Raw genomic sequence first — 13,481 nt, 5'->3', positions numbered from 1 at the left:
GACGGTGGCGGAGCGCCGCGCCCCGCGCCGCAGCAAAGGACACCCGCGCTGTCTCCACGCCGCGCAACTGCGCGTTTTCTCCCGGCAGGTCCCAAGCTGGGGCGACCCGCGAAGCCCCCCGAGTGCAAAAAACCCCCAGCAACCCTCAGCCCGGCGAGCACTTGGGAAGGCAGAGTAACGCTCTGCTGGTTAATGGTCAGGAAGCGACCACGCAGACCAGGAGCTCGAACCGCGCTCAGAAACCAGAGGGCGAAAGTTTACTTTCCCGACCAAGTCCCCGCAGCCCCAGCAGCCCGGGGCGGGTCAGCAAACTCCGGCCGGGAAGCTCCTTGCAGGGGAGTTGAGAGCGGGCCTGGGCCGCTTCTGAGAGCGAAGTCTCTCCGGTTTGGGGCGCTCCAGCGGTGCAGTACCCAGCGATCCCTCCGGCCAGTCCAAGGAAGAGAAAGAAGTTGGGAGCAGAGCGAGCCGGAGACTTGGGCGGCTACTCCAGGAGCAAAACCTTGGCAATGGCTGCTAAAGGGGCTGGGTCTCCAGACTCTTCGCCCCGCCCCTTTCTCCAAGTGAATCCTTCACCTGCTACCGTCCAGCTCACAGGATAAGCGTAGACCCTGCATTAGACCGGCTCCAAAAGCTTCCTGTCACCATCTACGCGAGCTTCGGGAGCTCCGTGGGGAGATGCTTCGTGACGAGCTGGCAGGAGAGGCGGGATGAGAGGGGCTTGTGTCCAGGGAACGAAGTGTAGGCTCCTCTATTCCAAGGACCTCGGGGAGCCCCCTCGAAACTCCCCGGCTTTGGGCCAGAGCCACTTCCAAGGCAGGCGAGAGGAGGGGCGCGAAAGTGGCTTTGGAGGGTGGGGACGGGGACTGGGCTCTGTAGTCTGTTGTCCTCACTCCGGGGAACGGGGCTCCAGGAAGCAGCCTGAAGCCTAGAAGCCAGAGGGCAGGGCCGCCGCAGGGAGCCCGACGGGGCTGGCCGCGAGCCGCCGCCCCCGACAGCCACCGGCTAACCAGTGAGGAGTGGCCGGGTCTTCCCGTCGTCGGCCTCCCGGGAGGCCCTGCCCCGCCTCGCGTCTCCCGACTTCTGGCTCGCCGGTGGCCCGGGGCGGCGGGCGCGGGGCTGGGCGTGCGTGCGGGGCTGCGCGCGCCTGCGTGTGTGCGCGCGTGTGTGTGCGCGTGTGTGTGCGCGTGTGTGTGCGCAGCCCGCGCGCGGAGCCCGGCCGCCGGGACCCAGCCGCCCGCCGCCCGCCGCCGCCTGACCGGTGTCCCTGGTCCTCGCAGCCGCCGCCTCGCAGCCTCCTTAACCTGGCGCTCCCGTCCCTGCGCCCCGCGCCCGGCGCCCGCCCGGCCCCGCTCGGCCGCCACAGCGTCAGCTCAAAGTTTCCTCCGCGCGGGCGGCTGGGCGAAGGGCTGCCCAGGGAGACGGGCTTCCGAAGCGGAGCCTCCGAGTGGCTCTTCTCCCAGCGCCTCTCCGCCTCCTCCGTCCCCACCTCCTCCGAGCAGAGAGTAGATGTTCTAAATTCGGGGGAGGCAGGAGGGGGGATATTGAGAACAAGAGAGAGGAGCGGCCGCAGCGGAGCACACCCGCTTCTTCCCGGCCCGCCGCCCGGGAAGTGGCTGAGGATGGGCCTGTGGGGTCCGAGAAGAACATGACATAGAAAGCCAAGTTGACGAGGAGGGGTTGGATGCCAGCTGGGTTGTCCCCGTCTCCGTTTCCACTGGCGTGAAGACTTGGAGGCGCCCCGGGCGCGAGAGCTTTAAACCGCCACCCCGTCCCGACCCCCCTGGGAAGGAACAGCCGGCCGAGCGGAGGGAGAGGCGCCGCGGACCCGCCGCTGGACTGGCGTGCGTCGCAGCCTGGGCTGTGGATTTTAAGGACAGGAAACAGAAGTAACAGCGTCTCAAGGTAAGAGGCAGCCACGCCGCTGCCTAAATTGTCAGGAAGAAGAATAACGGAAATGTTGGGGAGGGGATGAAGGGGGGGGGGAGGCTTAAACCAAGTTAGGATGATGTCTCCGGGCGTCGCCAAACGAATGCTTTGGGGCGGGCAAGTCGGAGAGGAGTAGCCGGTGCAGCCAAGTGCCGGGGGGGGGGGGGGGGGGGGGAGGCAGCAACCCCGGGGAAGAGTCCTGTCCTTACACTTTTTGGGGGAAGCTATTGGAAAGAGGCATCCAGCCGGGTCGTCTGTCCAGGCTGATTTACGGCGTGCGTTTGCGTGTGTTCTTCCTGCCAGCTCCCCCCCGCCCCCCCCACCTCCCCCGGCACCGCAGACGCACGCCCTCGTTGCCTACGGCGCTGTGGGCACGGCCAGCACCTCTGGGACGGGGGGCAGGTGCGCCTGGCGCAGGTGGGCAGGTGGGGGCGGCGTGGCGTTGGTCCGGTGGCTGGGGGTGCGCGGAGCTCACGCCGCCGCCTGGCTGGCTCCACGCGCCGGCGTCGGAACCCGGGCGCCGCAGGTCTGTTGCGGTTCCTCTCGCCTCCGCTAGAGGCTCCCAGCGGGCGCGGAGGAGCGGTGGGTGTGGGGGCGCCGGGAGGCGGAGGGCGAGCGCGGGGAGCCGGCGTGCCCGCGGGGTGGCGGAGCGGGCGCGGCGGAGGGAGAGGAGCCCGGCTGGGGCGGGGGACGGGAGCCGGGTCCAGGCGCGCCTTCCGGCTGCGCGCAGAGCGGCGGGGACCCGGGTCCGAATGCGGGCTGAGCTCGGAAAAGCTGTGCCTTGAGCAGGAGCCACTTGGGGGACGCGATCCTGAGGGCAATCCCAGGAGGTAAATAACCTTCTTCTCCAGTACGCCCCCCCCCTCTTCCTAAGCGCCCCCCCCCCCCCGCCCGCGGCGGTGATCGGTAAATTCTCAGCCAGTTACCCAAGGTGGGCAGCCATGGAGAGTGCAGGTCTGTGGGGTCTCTGTGTAAAGGTGCCTTTCAGACTTGCTCCGTGGAGCTCCGTGCCATGTCTATTCAAACTACCCCCTCATTATGCCCGACTCCCTGCATATTTGGCTGCGTTAAGGGAAGTTTTCTGCAGAGAGTGCGCCTGCTGGCTGGTCTGTGGGCCGGGCTGCTGGAAGGTGAGCAAGGGGACCTGGTGTGCTCCCCTGAGCCGCAGTGGACTGGAGTGCGCGACTCAAGGGCTGGGGTGTGGTTGGAGAAAAAGAGTACCACACCCTCTGCTTTTTCTCCCTTCCTTTTCACCTGAGGGTGAAGTCTCATCCTCTGGTATTGCACTGATTTCCTTTCCCAAGGGGTTGGCCCTGAGGAGAGAGCAAAGCTGCTAAAAGACTTGGAGAGAGATACAGATGAGAAGGAAGTCATTGCCGGAACGGCAGGCCAGGAAGGAGGGTGAAGTTAAGCTTGCATGTGTGTGTGTGTGTGTGTGTGTGTGTGTGTGTGTGCGCGCGCGCGCGGGGGGGGGGGCGGCAGGAGAGTGCTGTGTAAAGCCTTGGAGTTCAGATTATTTGAAGAAGTCTGATTCATTTCACATTGTCTTTGACATAATTCTTGCTCAAGACACTAACAAAAGTCATTTCTGCTAGGCATTGCCTTGGGTGTGTGGGTGGGGGCCACTGACTATGTTTGCTATGTTTGCTGATTATGTCCAAAACCGCCCCCCCGCCCCCGCGAAAGAGAGTGGGTATTGTATGTTCTGGGTGTGATTACACCGTGTCTGCCGGGCAGCTGGCGATGTATTTTCTTAGGGTGTTGTGTTTGTGCCTAGCATCTGTGGTCATTGCACATTCAGTGTTGCAGTTTTAGAGTCCTCTAAAGGTGGCTCTTAACGAACAAGACTTGTGGTGTTAAACCTCCTGCAGAATGATACTGAATAAGACAGAAAATATGATGGCGTGTGGAATATTCTGGGAATACTGAATGGAAGCCGAGATCCAGCATTTGGGAAATATTGGGCCACCTACTGAACGAGTGAAAAGTATTTGTCCAATATGGGAAGTGGAGGTTAGCATTTTAAGAAGGGGATCTTCTTCAGTGTGCTAGCATGACCATCCAGTGGCATGCCTCACTTCCAATACAGCTCAGAGCGTCAGGCAGAAAAAAAATGAAGCACGTCCTGCTGAGAACCAGTAAAATGTTTTGTGAGACACTGGCAAGGTATTTCACCTTAAGAATTTAAATGGAATGGATTGTGTATTAATGATGACTGAAGTGGTTTGAGGATCACTTATGTGTAGGGCATCTATTATATTTGATTAATAAGTTAATGTTATGTATTAAGTGTAACTTGGTGGAACTGGAATCAGGACAATTTACTGATATTTTTCATTCCAGAATAACACATAGCATGATTTCCAGGAAGATTTATATAAAGTTTGTCATTACATATTACATTGGATAGAACTCTATGTAGAAGGCAAGAATAAACATCTTGCTGAAATTTCATAAAGGATGGCTTATATTCTTAAAAAATACTGTTTTAGAAATTTTATTGTGACTCAATAAGTTTAATTGTCTAAATATAGTTATCAGCATGCATAGCACAAATTATTTATTTGTTGAAATGAATTAACCATGATAAATGCATAGTAAGCTCAGTGTTGTTGTTTTTTTGCGTGTGTGTGTGTGTGTGTGTGTGTGTGTGTGTGTTTCCTGAAAGACACCTCTGAAACCAGAGGAAGATCTGCTAGTATTAAGGATCTGTGTATATGATGCATACGAAGTATTGTGTATCTTGACAGTTAATTGAATTAAACTAGTGAGTCTGGTTTGTAACTTCAAATCCAGTTTTAGGGCTCCATCTCGAAAGCATTTTTTTCCCTCTAATAGATGTGATTTTTAAAGAGGCCAAAAAACATTGGGATGCTCCAGGGATGCCACAGACCTGAAAATCCTGTGAGTCCTCTGAAACTTCAGGTCAAGAATCAGAAGTAATAGGATGTTGTCACAAATTAATTGCCTTGATGCTTCAATTAAAAACTGATTATTTTCTGGCTCTGGTAGTCATTATGGTTGATTTCATTTGGTCTCTAGATATTCTGAGAAAGGACTCTAGGTGGAAATGTTTTCCTGTAGTACAAGGAGAGGTCACTATATGCAAAAAGGCTTGTCAGTTACCCGTTCTCCAATTTGGTTGCAATTTACCCATAGGCATGATGCTAGATTAAAAAAAAAAAATCAGTTTTCTGAATTTGCATGAATGTTTTCCTCTTTATCATAGCTCTCAACCTCTGGGTCCTTCATTTATAATTTTGATGAAGAAATATGTCACCAAGCCCCTTTCATTTATGGTTTAGGGGCTACATTGGTGTTAACAACTTTAAGAACTATTCAGTCATACAAGATCATATTTCCTGAAAGAAAATCAATTGAGCTTTAAAAAGATGTTTGATAAGGAAATGAAAGGAGAATTAGGAGAGACAGGTTAAATACCAAGCAGAAGGTTTACCCATCTGACTGCATGTATGATTTCTTCCTTCAGCAACCATTTTTTAAATAATAAAAACATTTTTCTATTATTTATTTCCATCCTCCCCTTTTCTTTTCCCCCTTCATTTCTTTTTCCCCTGCCCCTTCCTCCTATCTTTCCTTACTTTATTTTCTGTCTCTTTTGCTTAAACTATTTCCTTCAGAAGGAAATCCATGGCAATCTACAGGGTGGGGCAAAAGAAAGTTAACAGTTGTGAGTACCCCAAACACATAATCTATTCTTGTATTGTTATTTATTAAGTATTGTATTTTTTTTCCATACGAACAACTGGAATCTACTTTTGCCCACCTTATATAGTTAGTTATTTTGTAATTATCAGTCCATAATGTAATTTTACATGGGAGTTACTCTTAAAGTATTGATTATTTCATTTATTTTAAAATTTTATATAAAAGAAACCCACTGGAAAGTGGGGTTGATACTTTAGTGAATGAGTCATCAGTTGCTCTTTACCTCTTACATCGTGGATGCCTGCTGTGTCTGTTGCATCTCCTCTGGTTCTGGGAAGCACACAAGCATGGATAGCAGTCTCTGGAGAGAGGTGGGCTGCCTTGAAACAAGGCGCATTTGTGCTTTGAGTGACTTGTTTCCATATAGTTACTCCTCTCCATGTGCATTATGGCCCACATAATGAAACCTGAAATGTCCACATTAAGCAAATAGTTGAGCCACACTAGTCAGTGTGGAACTGTTCAGAAGTGAGTAACCCATTTTAGGAAACCTTAACTCCATCTGAGTCTTTAGTAAATGTAACTACTTTTTAAATATCACTCAACAAATACAATTGCTAAATAGTTCTTAAAAGTCCTCAGAAAATCCAGTGTCCAAAAATCTCCCACGAGAAAATAATTCAGTACCACTGGGAGGCAGCATGAATGAGTAGGAAATGCACTGAATTTGGTATCAGAAGACTGGAATTCTCCTCTGTCTGTTATGACTAATGATAGGTGTCACTTTTGAAAAGCTCTCTTATTTTTCTAAGGCTCTGTGTTGAATTCTGTAAAATGGGGAAATTTAATATCTACCCACTCTCTTTTTATGTTTAAAGTGTGACCATACCTAGATTTAAGCTTTGGAAAAATAAAAATCTTTCAGGTTCCAACCAAGTACATGTCTGGCATTATAACACTCGATAGAGAAGTGCATGAAATATTTTTAAAGAATACTTATAAAACTTCCAGAACATAGATTTTGATATGCACTTGATAAGAGGAAACTTTTATGGAGGAGCTATTAGCAAGTGTCATGAAAGTAAGATTTAAATTAATATATACTATGTGAAATGATCTTCTCAATGTTATTAATATGGTACAAATTGTGTGACGCTTACTGTGTGAGATGTAAAAGTATATCTGGGCATTTGAGCTGTTTTTGGAGTTGTGATGACAATGAAGAGGAAAAAGAAAACAAGAGTGAAATATTTTTGAGAAATAAAATATAAATTGAGTAGTGTCCACCCTCCATTTTTTTTACAGTCTACATATTTCATCTTCTTGTATGTACTTATTATAGCATAAATAGCAATTGCCATTGATTTCATTAGGTCAGTTACCAAATTTCTATCAACACTGTAAAAATATAAAGCTTTTGAAATGTTAATTCAGTGGTTTAATTTGTGAAGTTGGACACAAGGCTAATACAATAACTTAGATTTTACAACAGAATTGCCCAGGAATGCTGATAGTCCATTTGTCCTATTTTATTGTAATGACTTAGCTGCTAATTATATTATTTACAGGTTATTTTCTTCAGGTGAGTTAGTAAGAAAGTAAATGGTAGGTATTAAATAACTCATTGATTTGAATAAAAATTTAAAAGCTCCAATGAAATTATTATGTGCTCTTTTGATAAAATATGAGGCCTGCTAGGATTTCAGACCAGAATACATTTCATTGCTCTTCTAGATGTGTTCACTAGTTAATATAAAGAACAGCCTGTCTTTCCTGGTTGCAAGGGTAAGTCAAATACCATTTCCTTCCCCAGAATTCTAGTGTCATTATCAATGTAAACTGTAATTATGTTTTCTCTCATAATATTAAGAAGACTAAAAGCAAATCTAGGGACCTGGCCTAGAGAACAAGTAACACACACAAACACACACACACACACACACACACACGCACACATGCACATATATATGTTCACAGATATAATAGAACATAGCATCAAATTGTCTATAAAGTGATAATCATTTCCTTTGCAAAAATCATTACCAAATTTCAGTGTAACAGAAATATATGCAAAAAGTCTAAAATTCCCAGCACATTTCAGTTTCTTGGTGTAGCACTAGAGAGTTTTTGAAATGGGTTCTAAATTGGACTACATAAGATGATTTTGTGTCTTCATACAATCTCATTCTATTATAATGTAACTGGTGAGCTGCAGAGATCTATCTAGTAGCCAGCAGGAAGGGAAATAATTAGCATAAAACCTGTATTGCTCCCTGTATACCAGGGGAACCAACACAGTGCCTTGTGATGAATGTTGATTTTGAAATGGTGGGCTTCATTTGTCAAAGGGAAAGAGCCTTTATCTTCTTAACTATTTTGTTTTAACTTGACTTTGCTACAAAAATATATTTATATACTTAATACATTATATATTAATTCATTCTATATTATACACATATATTTTATTATATATTATATACTTAATATATGTTACATATATTATTTTGTTATATGTTTTATATATGTATATATACTTTACATACTATATCATTATATACACTGTGCTTTATATATAAATTCATATATATTTACATACTTTATATGTAAATTCATATATATATGTACACATATATATATTCACACACACTGCTAAAAGCAGTCCTTGGTCTTTGTGAAGTTGTCATTGACTGTGACCTACTGCTTAAGTATATGATTATAGATTGCAGATTGTGTCTCTTTATCATTTGCCTTCCATTTCATTAGAGGTAAGTTCTAAAACCATAGCTTCGGACTCAGTTAATTAAATTTACATCAGTTAACACTCAAAATATTTATTAATGTTAAAGTGACTTTGTGGGTCATGGTCAGGATATAATGATGCATGTAAATTGGTCCTTGTTCTTAAGAATTTTGTGATCTTTTTATGGAGAGAAGGCAAAAATGGATGGTAAGCTAATAAGACATAGAATAATTTATCAATTATTCAGAAAGATCTTGTGATGTATCTGTACAAAATACTGACACAAGAGTTGTGTCACCAGGCAATTCAGAATAGGGTACAGTGAGAGTAGCCTGTGACTCATAAAAGTGAAGAACTTGGCTGAGGTGGGTGGAATATAAATGAATAATAAATACATAACCTTACTAATATTCAAAGCAGTGCAAATTAACACAATAGTTACATAGTCTTGCTGATGAGCTGGGACAAAGATGAAATCATTGATAGATTCCATGTATTGGTGATGAGTGGTGAATTATACATATATTAGAGGCCCAGTGCATGAAATTTGTACACTGGTAGGTTCCCTAAGTGGCTGCCGGTTGCCGGCCAAGGCCTCCCTCCCTTCCCCTGGCCAGCCCCACCCCCTGGTTGAACTCCTGGATGACCTCCTAGTAGAGGGGACAATTTGCATACTATGCTTATATATATTTGAAGACATTGTCAACTGGTTCAATACATCTGGAGTGAAAGGTAAATAATTGTTTTTAAAGTATCTGTTATATTATAGATGTTCACAATTACTGTCTTCATAGTTCCTTTTCTAGGAATTTATTTATCCTCAGAAATGCTCTTCTGAATCTTCAAAGATAGATGTACTCACAAATAGAAATATAGAACCTGAATAGTTTCATATCTTTCCAAAGAACTTTATTTATAGTTAAAACCTTTCTATGCCAAAGCAACTGGTGAGCAGATAAGCAAAATGAGCTACATCCTCACCTTGGGATACTATTCAGCTATGAAAAATAACAAAATACTGATAAATGCTACAACATGAATAAAGCTTCAGAAACATTATGCTGAATGAAAGAAGCTAGACACAAAATACTGCATATTATATACTTTCACTTATATAATATGTCCAGAGATGCAAATCTACAGAATTTGAAAGTAGATTGGTGTTTGGCACTGGGATTGGGGATGGTGAGTGACTACAAGTGGGCACAAGTTATCTTTGGAGATGATGCAACTCTTCTACAATTAGATGTGGTGATGGTTGCACAAATCTGTAGATTTACTAAAAATCATGGAATTTTTCGCATAAAATGAGTACATTTAATGGTATATAAATTCTATTTCAATACAGCTGTTAAAAATACCCTAAATTTAAAGCAAAATAATACTCTAAAGTCTTCCAGCAAAATAAGCTTCAGGCACAGATGACCTAATAAAATTTTCTGAACTTTTAAGGAAGAATAATACCAATTTTAAAAATGTTTTTCAGGAAAATGTAGAGGAGGGAACACTTTCCAACTTATAAGACCACAGTTGGTTGCCTCCTATACACGACCCAACGAGGGATCAAACCCGCAACCTAGTTATGTACCCTGACCTGGAATTGAAACATTAACCTTTTTGGTGCACAGGATGATTCTCCAATCAACCGAGCCACCCAGACAGGGCCCAACACTCATTTTTGGTAAAAACTCTTAGCAAATATTCTAGGAGAATAAGGAACTTTAACTTGATAAAGAACATCTTCAATAAGCGAATGGCTGATATGATACTTAATGGTGAAAGACCAAATGCTTTCCAGCTAATCTTGGGAACAAAGCAAGAATGTCTGCTCTCATCACTTCTACTCAACATTGTAATGGAATTTTAGCCAATAAAGTAAGGCAAGAAAAAGACTCCAAAAAGCAGACAGGTAGTAAAGGAAGAAGCAAAACTATTTAAATGCATATTTATTGAAAACATTTTAAACATCCATACATCCCTATAATTATATAGTAATATAATTAGACTTGAAAATAGTCATTCATTTCTATGTTACTTGTTTACTAAGAAGGTAAATGAATGCTGTAGTTCTTTAAATACTGTCATGGTTAAGGTTTCCAAGACGTATTGATAAGGACAAAAATGTGATTGTAGAACAATACTTAGTCTAAAGTAGGTGGATTTGTTTTGAGCATTGAGCTAGAACCTGGGTAATATATTGTCTGTGGGGAGGAGACAGATATTATTTTGCCTTTGAGAGACTTACAGACTAATTTGGGAAATAACTTCTAAGCATTGGATAGAAATTAAATATATAATGAGAATTTGAGTTATATTCACAAAAGAAACTCAGTGGAGTGTCTCATATTTACCCATGAGTGTTGGGAGAGGGACAGGGAAATTTCTCTAAGAGGTGTGTGGTTCCTAGTGAGCACTCACAGAGAACATTTTTTAAATAATAGACTAATCCAAGCCATTCTTCTTTCCTACTTCACCCTTTTCCCCATTGTATCAGTAACTCATCTATCTACTTTCCAAGGAATGCATACTATCCTTCCCTATCACACTAATTTCCCTTGTATTGTTACACACCTTTCTCAATTGGAAGAATTGCCGTATCATTACCAACATTTGTTGAGAACCTTCTATGAACAAATTCTTCATCCTAAGTACTAGGGATTCACAGTTGCCTGACACATATCCTTATTTATTTATTTAATCTTGTTGAAGCCCTTTTCTGCATATGTAATTTTTTATTTATTCATTTTTTTTCTGATGACAAAACTAAAACACATTCACATCATAAGATCACTTGCTGTTATAAAAAACACACAGTTTGCAAAGTGAAAGAGCTTCCTGGAGCTCCTTTTCACCCAAGACTCTGACCAAGTAGGAAGCCACATTGCACAAGAAAATGAGAGAAGAGGGAGACTGACGACTGTGTGGGCAGGAGGCAAGAGGATTAAGTGGTCAGAGAGACCAGAATAGCCTTGAGAGGATAAATGTCAAATGGGAATTTTTCAAGTACAATGTTGTACTTTGTGCAATGTCACTGCTTCCTGTGATTGCAAAATCTTCAGCAGAATCACACATGTCTTAGTAGCATTAATGTAACTGGATTCCTGGTAGTGGCTGACAACAGATTATTTTTGTGTCAGAGTTGGGGAAACCATACAAAATAGCCATCTTGTGTGGATAAGCGGATACTAGCAGATATTTGCATCCCAGAAGCTCCTCCCTTGGATCTTTTCCATGTGTGTCCTTAACCGTGTAGTCTAGTCCATTTACCCATGTCTTGGATACATGCCCCCTTCAAGTAGCTGTTTACCATGTGCTTAAGCACTGGAGCCTGTAGCAGATTATTCTGTGTGTCTATACATGGCTTAATTAACATCTTTCATTGTTTTTCATTCTACCTAACTAAATTAGATTGATGGCACTCTATTGCCCTTACTTTCCTGAAGCACTTGTTGATTGAGATAACTGGGTGGCATTCTAGAACATACTCATATGTTCATGATCTTATTTTTACAGATGCTAAAATTAGGAAGGCAGCATTTACAGTTGCTTCTATATTCAAGAATCTCATAGGGTACTACATGAACTTTCAATAAAAATATATCTTTGGCAGAGAAACTATAATCAGTATTTTAAAAATGGAAGTATTTGTTATTTATTACACTTTAAAATAGGTATAAACAAGATTGATGAAATTAAGGTGAAATATGAAATGAAATAAATTATGCAAGCTATTTATTTAGGTGCTTACACAACCTAGCCAAATGCTTAGGTCTGAGTGGCTGTTGAGAAGAGGTCGATTGGATGACTGCCATATTGGATCTGGAGTTTCTGCTCCTGTTCGTCCATTTATAGGTACAACTACTGTGGTTTTGCTAAAGGGATCATGGGAATAAAGCTAAAAGCATTACTATCTGGCTCAGAAAAGGAGGTTCAATGATTATGCTAATGTAAAGTTCAAGAAAAAGTATGCAGTTTGGTATAGTAGAAATTAATAAATTAAAATTACAGCTTTAGAATATGGATGCAAATCAGATGTTTTGCTACTGGTGATGGTAGAAAACCATGGAGAAGTTATTTGCATTTATGGGGGATAATCATTCATCTTTCCATTTAGTTCTTGTAGGAGAAAAAAAGAATATAGCTATCTAGTATACTAATTACTTTATAAGAATAAAGTGCTAATGAATTAATAATTTATACTAAGCTTCAAACGTTGGAAATAGTATTTATAAAAGTAAAATAATCTAGTACTTACTGGTAACAACATTCAACTTTATATATTTGAATGTCTTTGTACATTGAGATCCCTCCAACTGAAATAGTATTTTCCAGGCTATTTGGGCAAACTCCTATTCATCCTTTAATAACTAGTCTAGTACCACATTCTCAATTAAACATTCCAGAATCTCTGGACAAAGTGCAGTCACTCTACTTTTGCATGCTTTTGTGGAATAAGGCATAGAGGGGATAAATGGTGAGGGGAAAGATATATTTTACTACTTTTGTTCATTGTTCTGTGTATCTTTCCAAAGCTTGTGCACCTTGAGGGTAAAAATTATATCTTACTTGATACTATGATTTTTAAAAGTACTCCAAAATATATAATTAGTTCTTATTAAATATTTTTGAATGAATTGAAATGTGAAATTTAGAACACTTTGTTTGAAATTAAATCCAAACCATTGTTAATCCTTTTTCCAGTTAGGAAAGGCAATAGCATGCAGTGATGAAAATTTTAAATGTTTGGTTTTAAATCCTGACTCTGACATTGACTGCTAATTATTGGACCTTGATCAATTTCATGAAGTGTTAGCTTTTTAATATTAAACTAGAGGCCCGGTGCACGAAATTCGTGCACTCAGGGGGTCCCTCAGCCTAGCCTGCACCCTCTCACAGTCTGGGAGCCCTCGGTGGATGTCTGCCCACCTGCTCACTGCTCCTTACAGCTCGGCTTGCTGCTTCTTAGCACTGCCACGGAGGTGGGAGAGGCTCCCCCCACCACCGCTGCGCTCACCAGCCGTGAGCCTGGCTTCTGGCTGAGTGGTGCTCCCCCTGTGGGAGGGCACTGACCACCAGGGGGCTGCTCCTGCATTGAGCGTCAGCCCCCTGGTGGTCAGTGTGCGTCATAGTGACCAGTAGTTCCACC

General features: G+C 43.3%; 1 protein-coding gene across 11 annotated transcripts in view; it reads left to right on the top strand.

Annotated features, from left to right (window-relative positions):
- Window positions 1-638: 638 nt before the first annotated feature.
- Window positions 639-13,481, top strand: part of LINGO2 (leucine rich repeat and Ig domain containing 2) — a 1,264,400-nt gene continuing 1,251,557 nt past the window's right edge. For 10 of the 11 annotated variants that reach the window (XM_079791176.1, XM_079791163.1, XM_079791166.1 and 7 more), the window contains exon 1: window positions 639-1,902. The gene's annotated coding sequence lies outside the window, so the exon portion shown is untranslated. Of the gene's footprint in view, window positions 1,903-2,624; window positions 2,757-13,481 lie in introns of those variants that run through there. The other variant, XM_079791175.1, reaches the window with a different exon arrangement.

Source organism: Cnephaeus nilssonii (genome assembly GCF_951640355.1).
Source record: "Cnephaeus nilssonii genome assembly, chromosome: 14".
In the NCBI taxonomy this organism is placed as follows: Eukaryota; Metazoa; Chordata; class Mammalia; order Chiroptera; family Vespertilionidae; genus Cnephaeus; species Cnephaeus nilssonii.
Note: the sequence above shows the minus strand (reverse complement) of the source record. Positions and strands in the feature narration are given on the sequence as shown.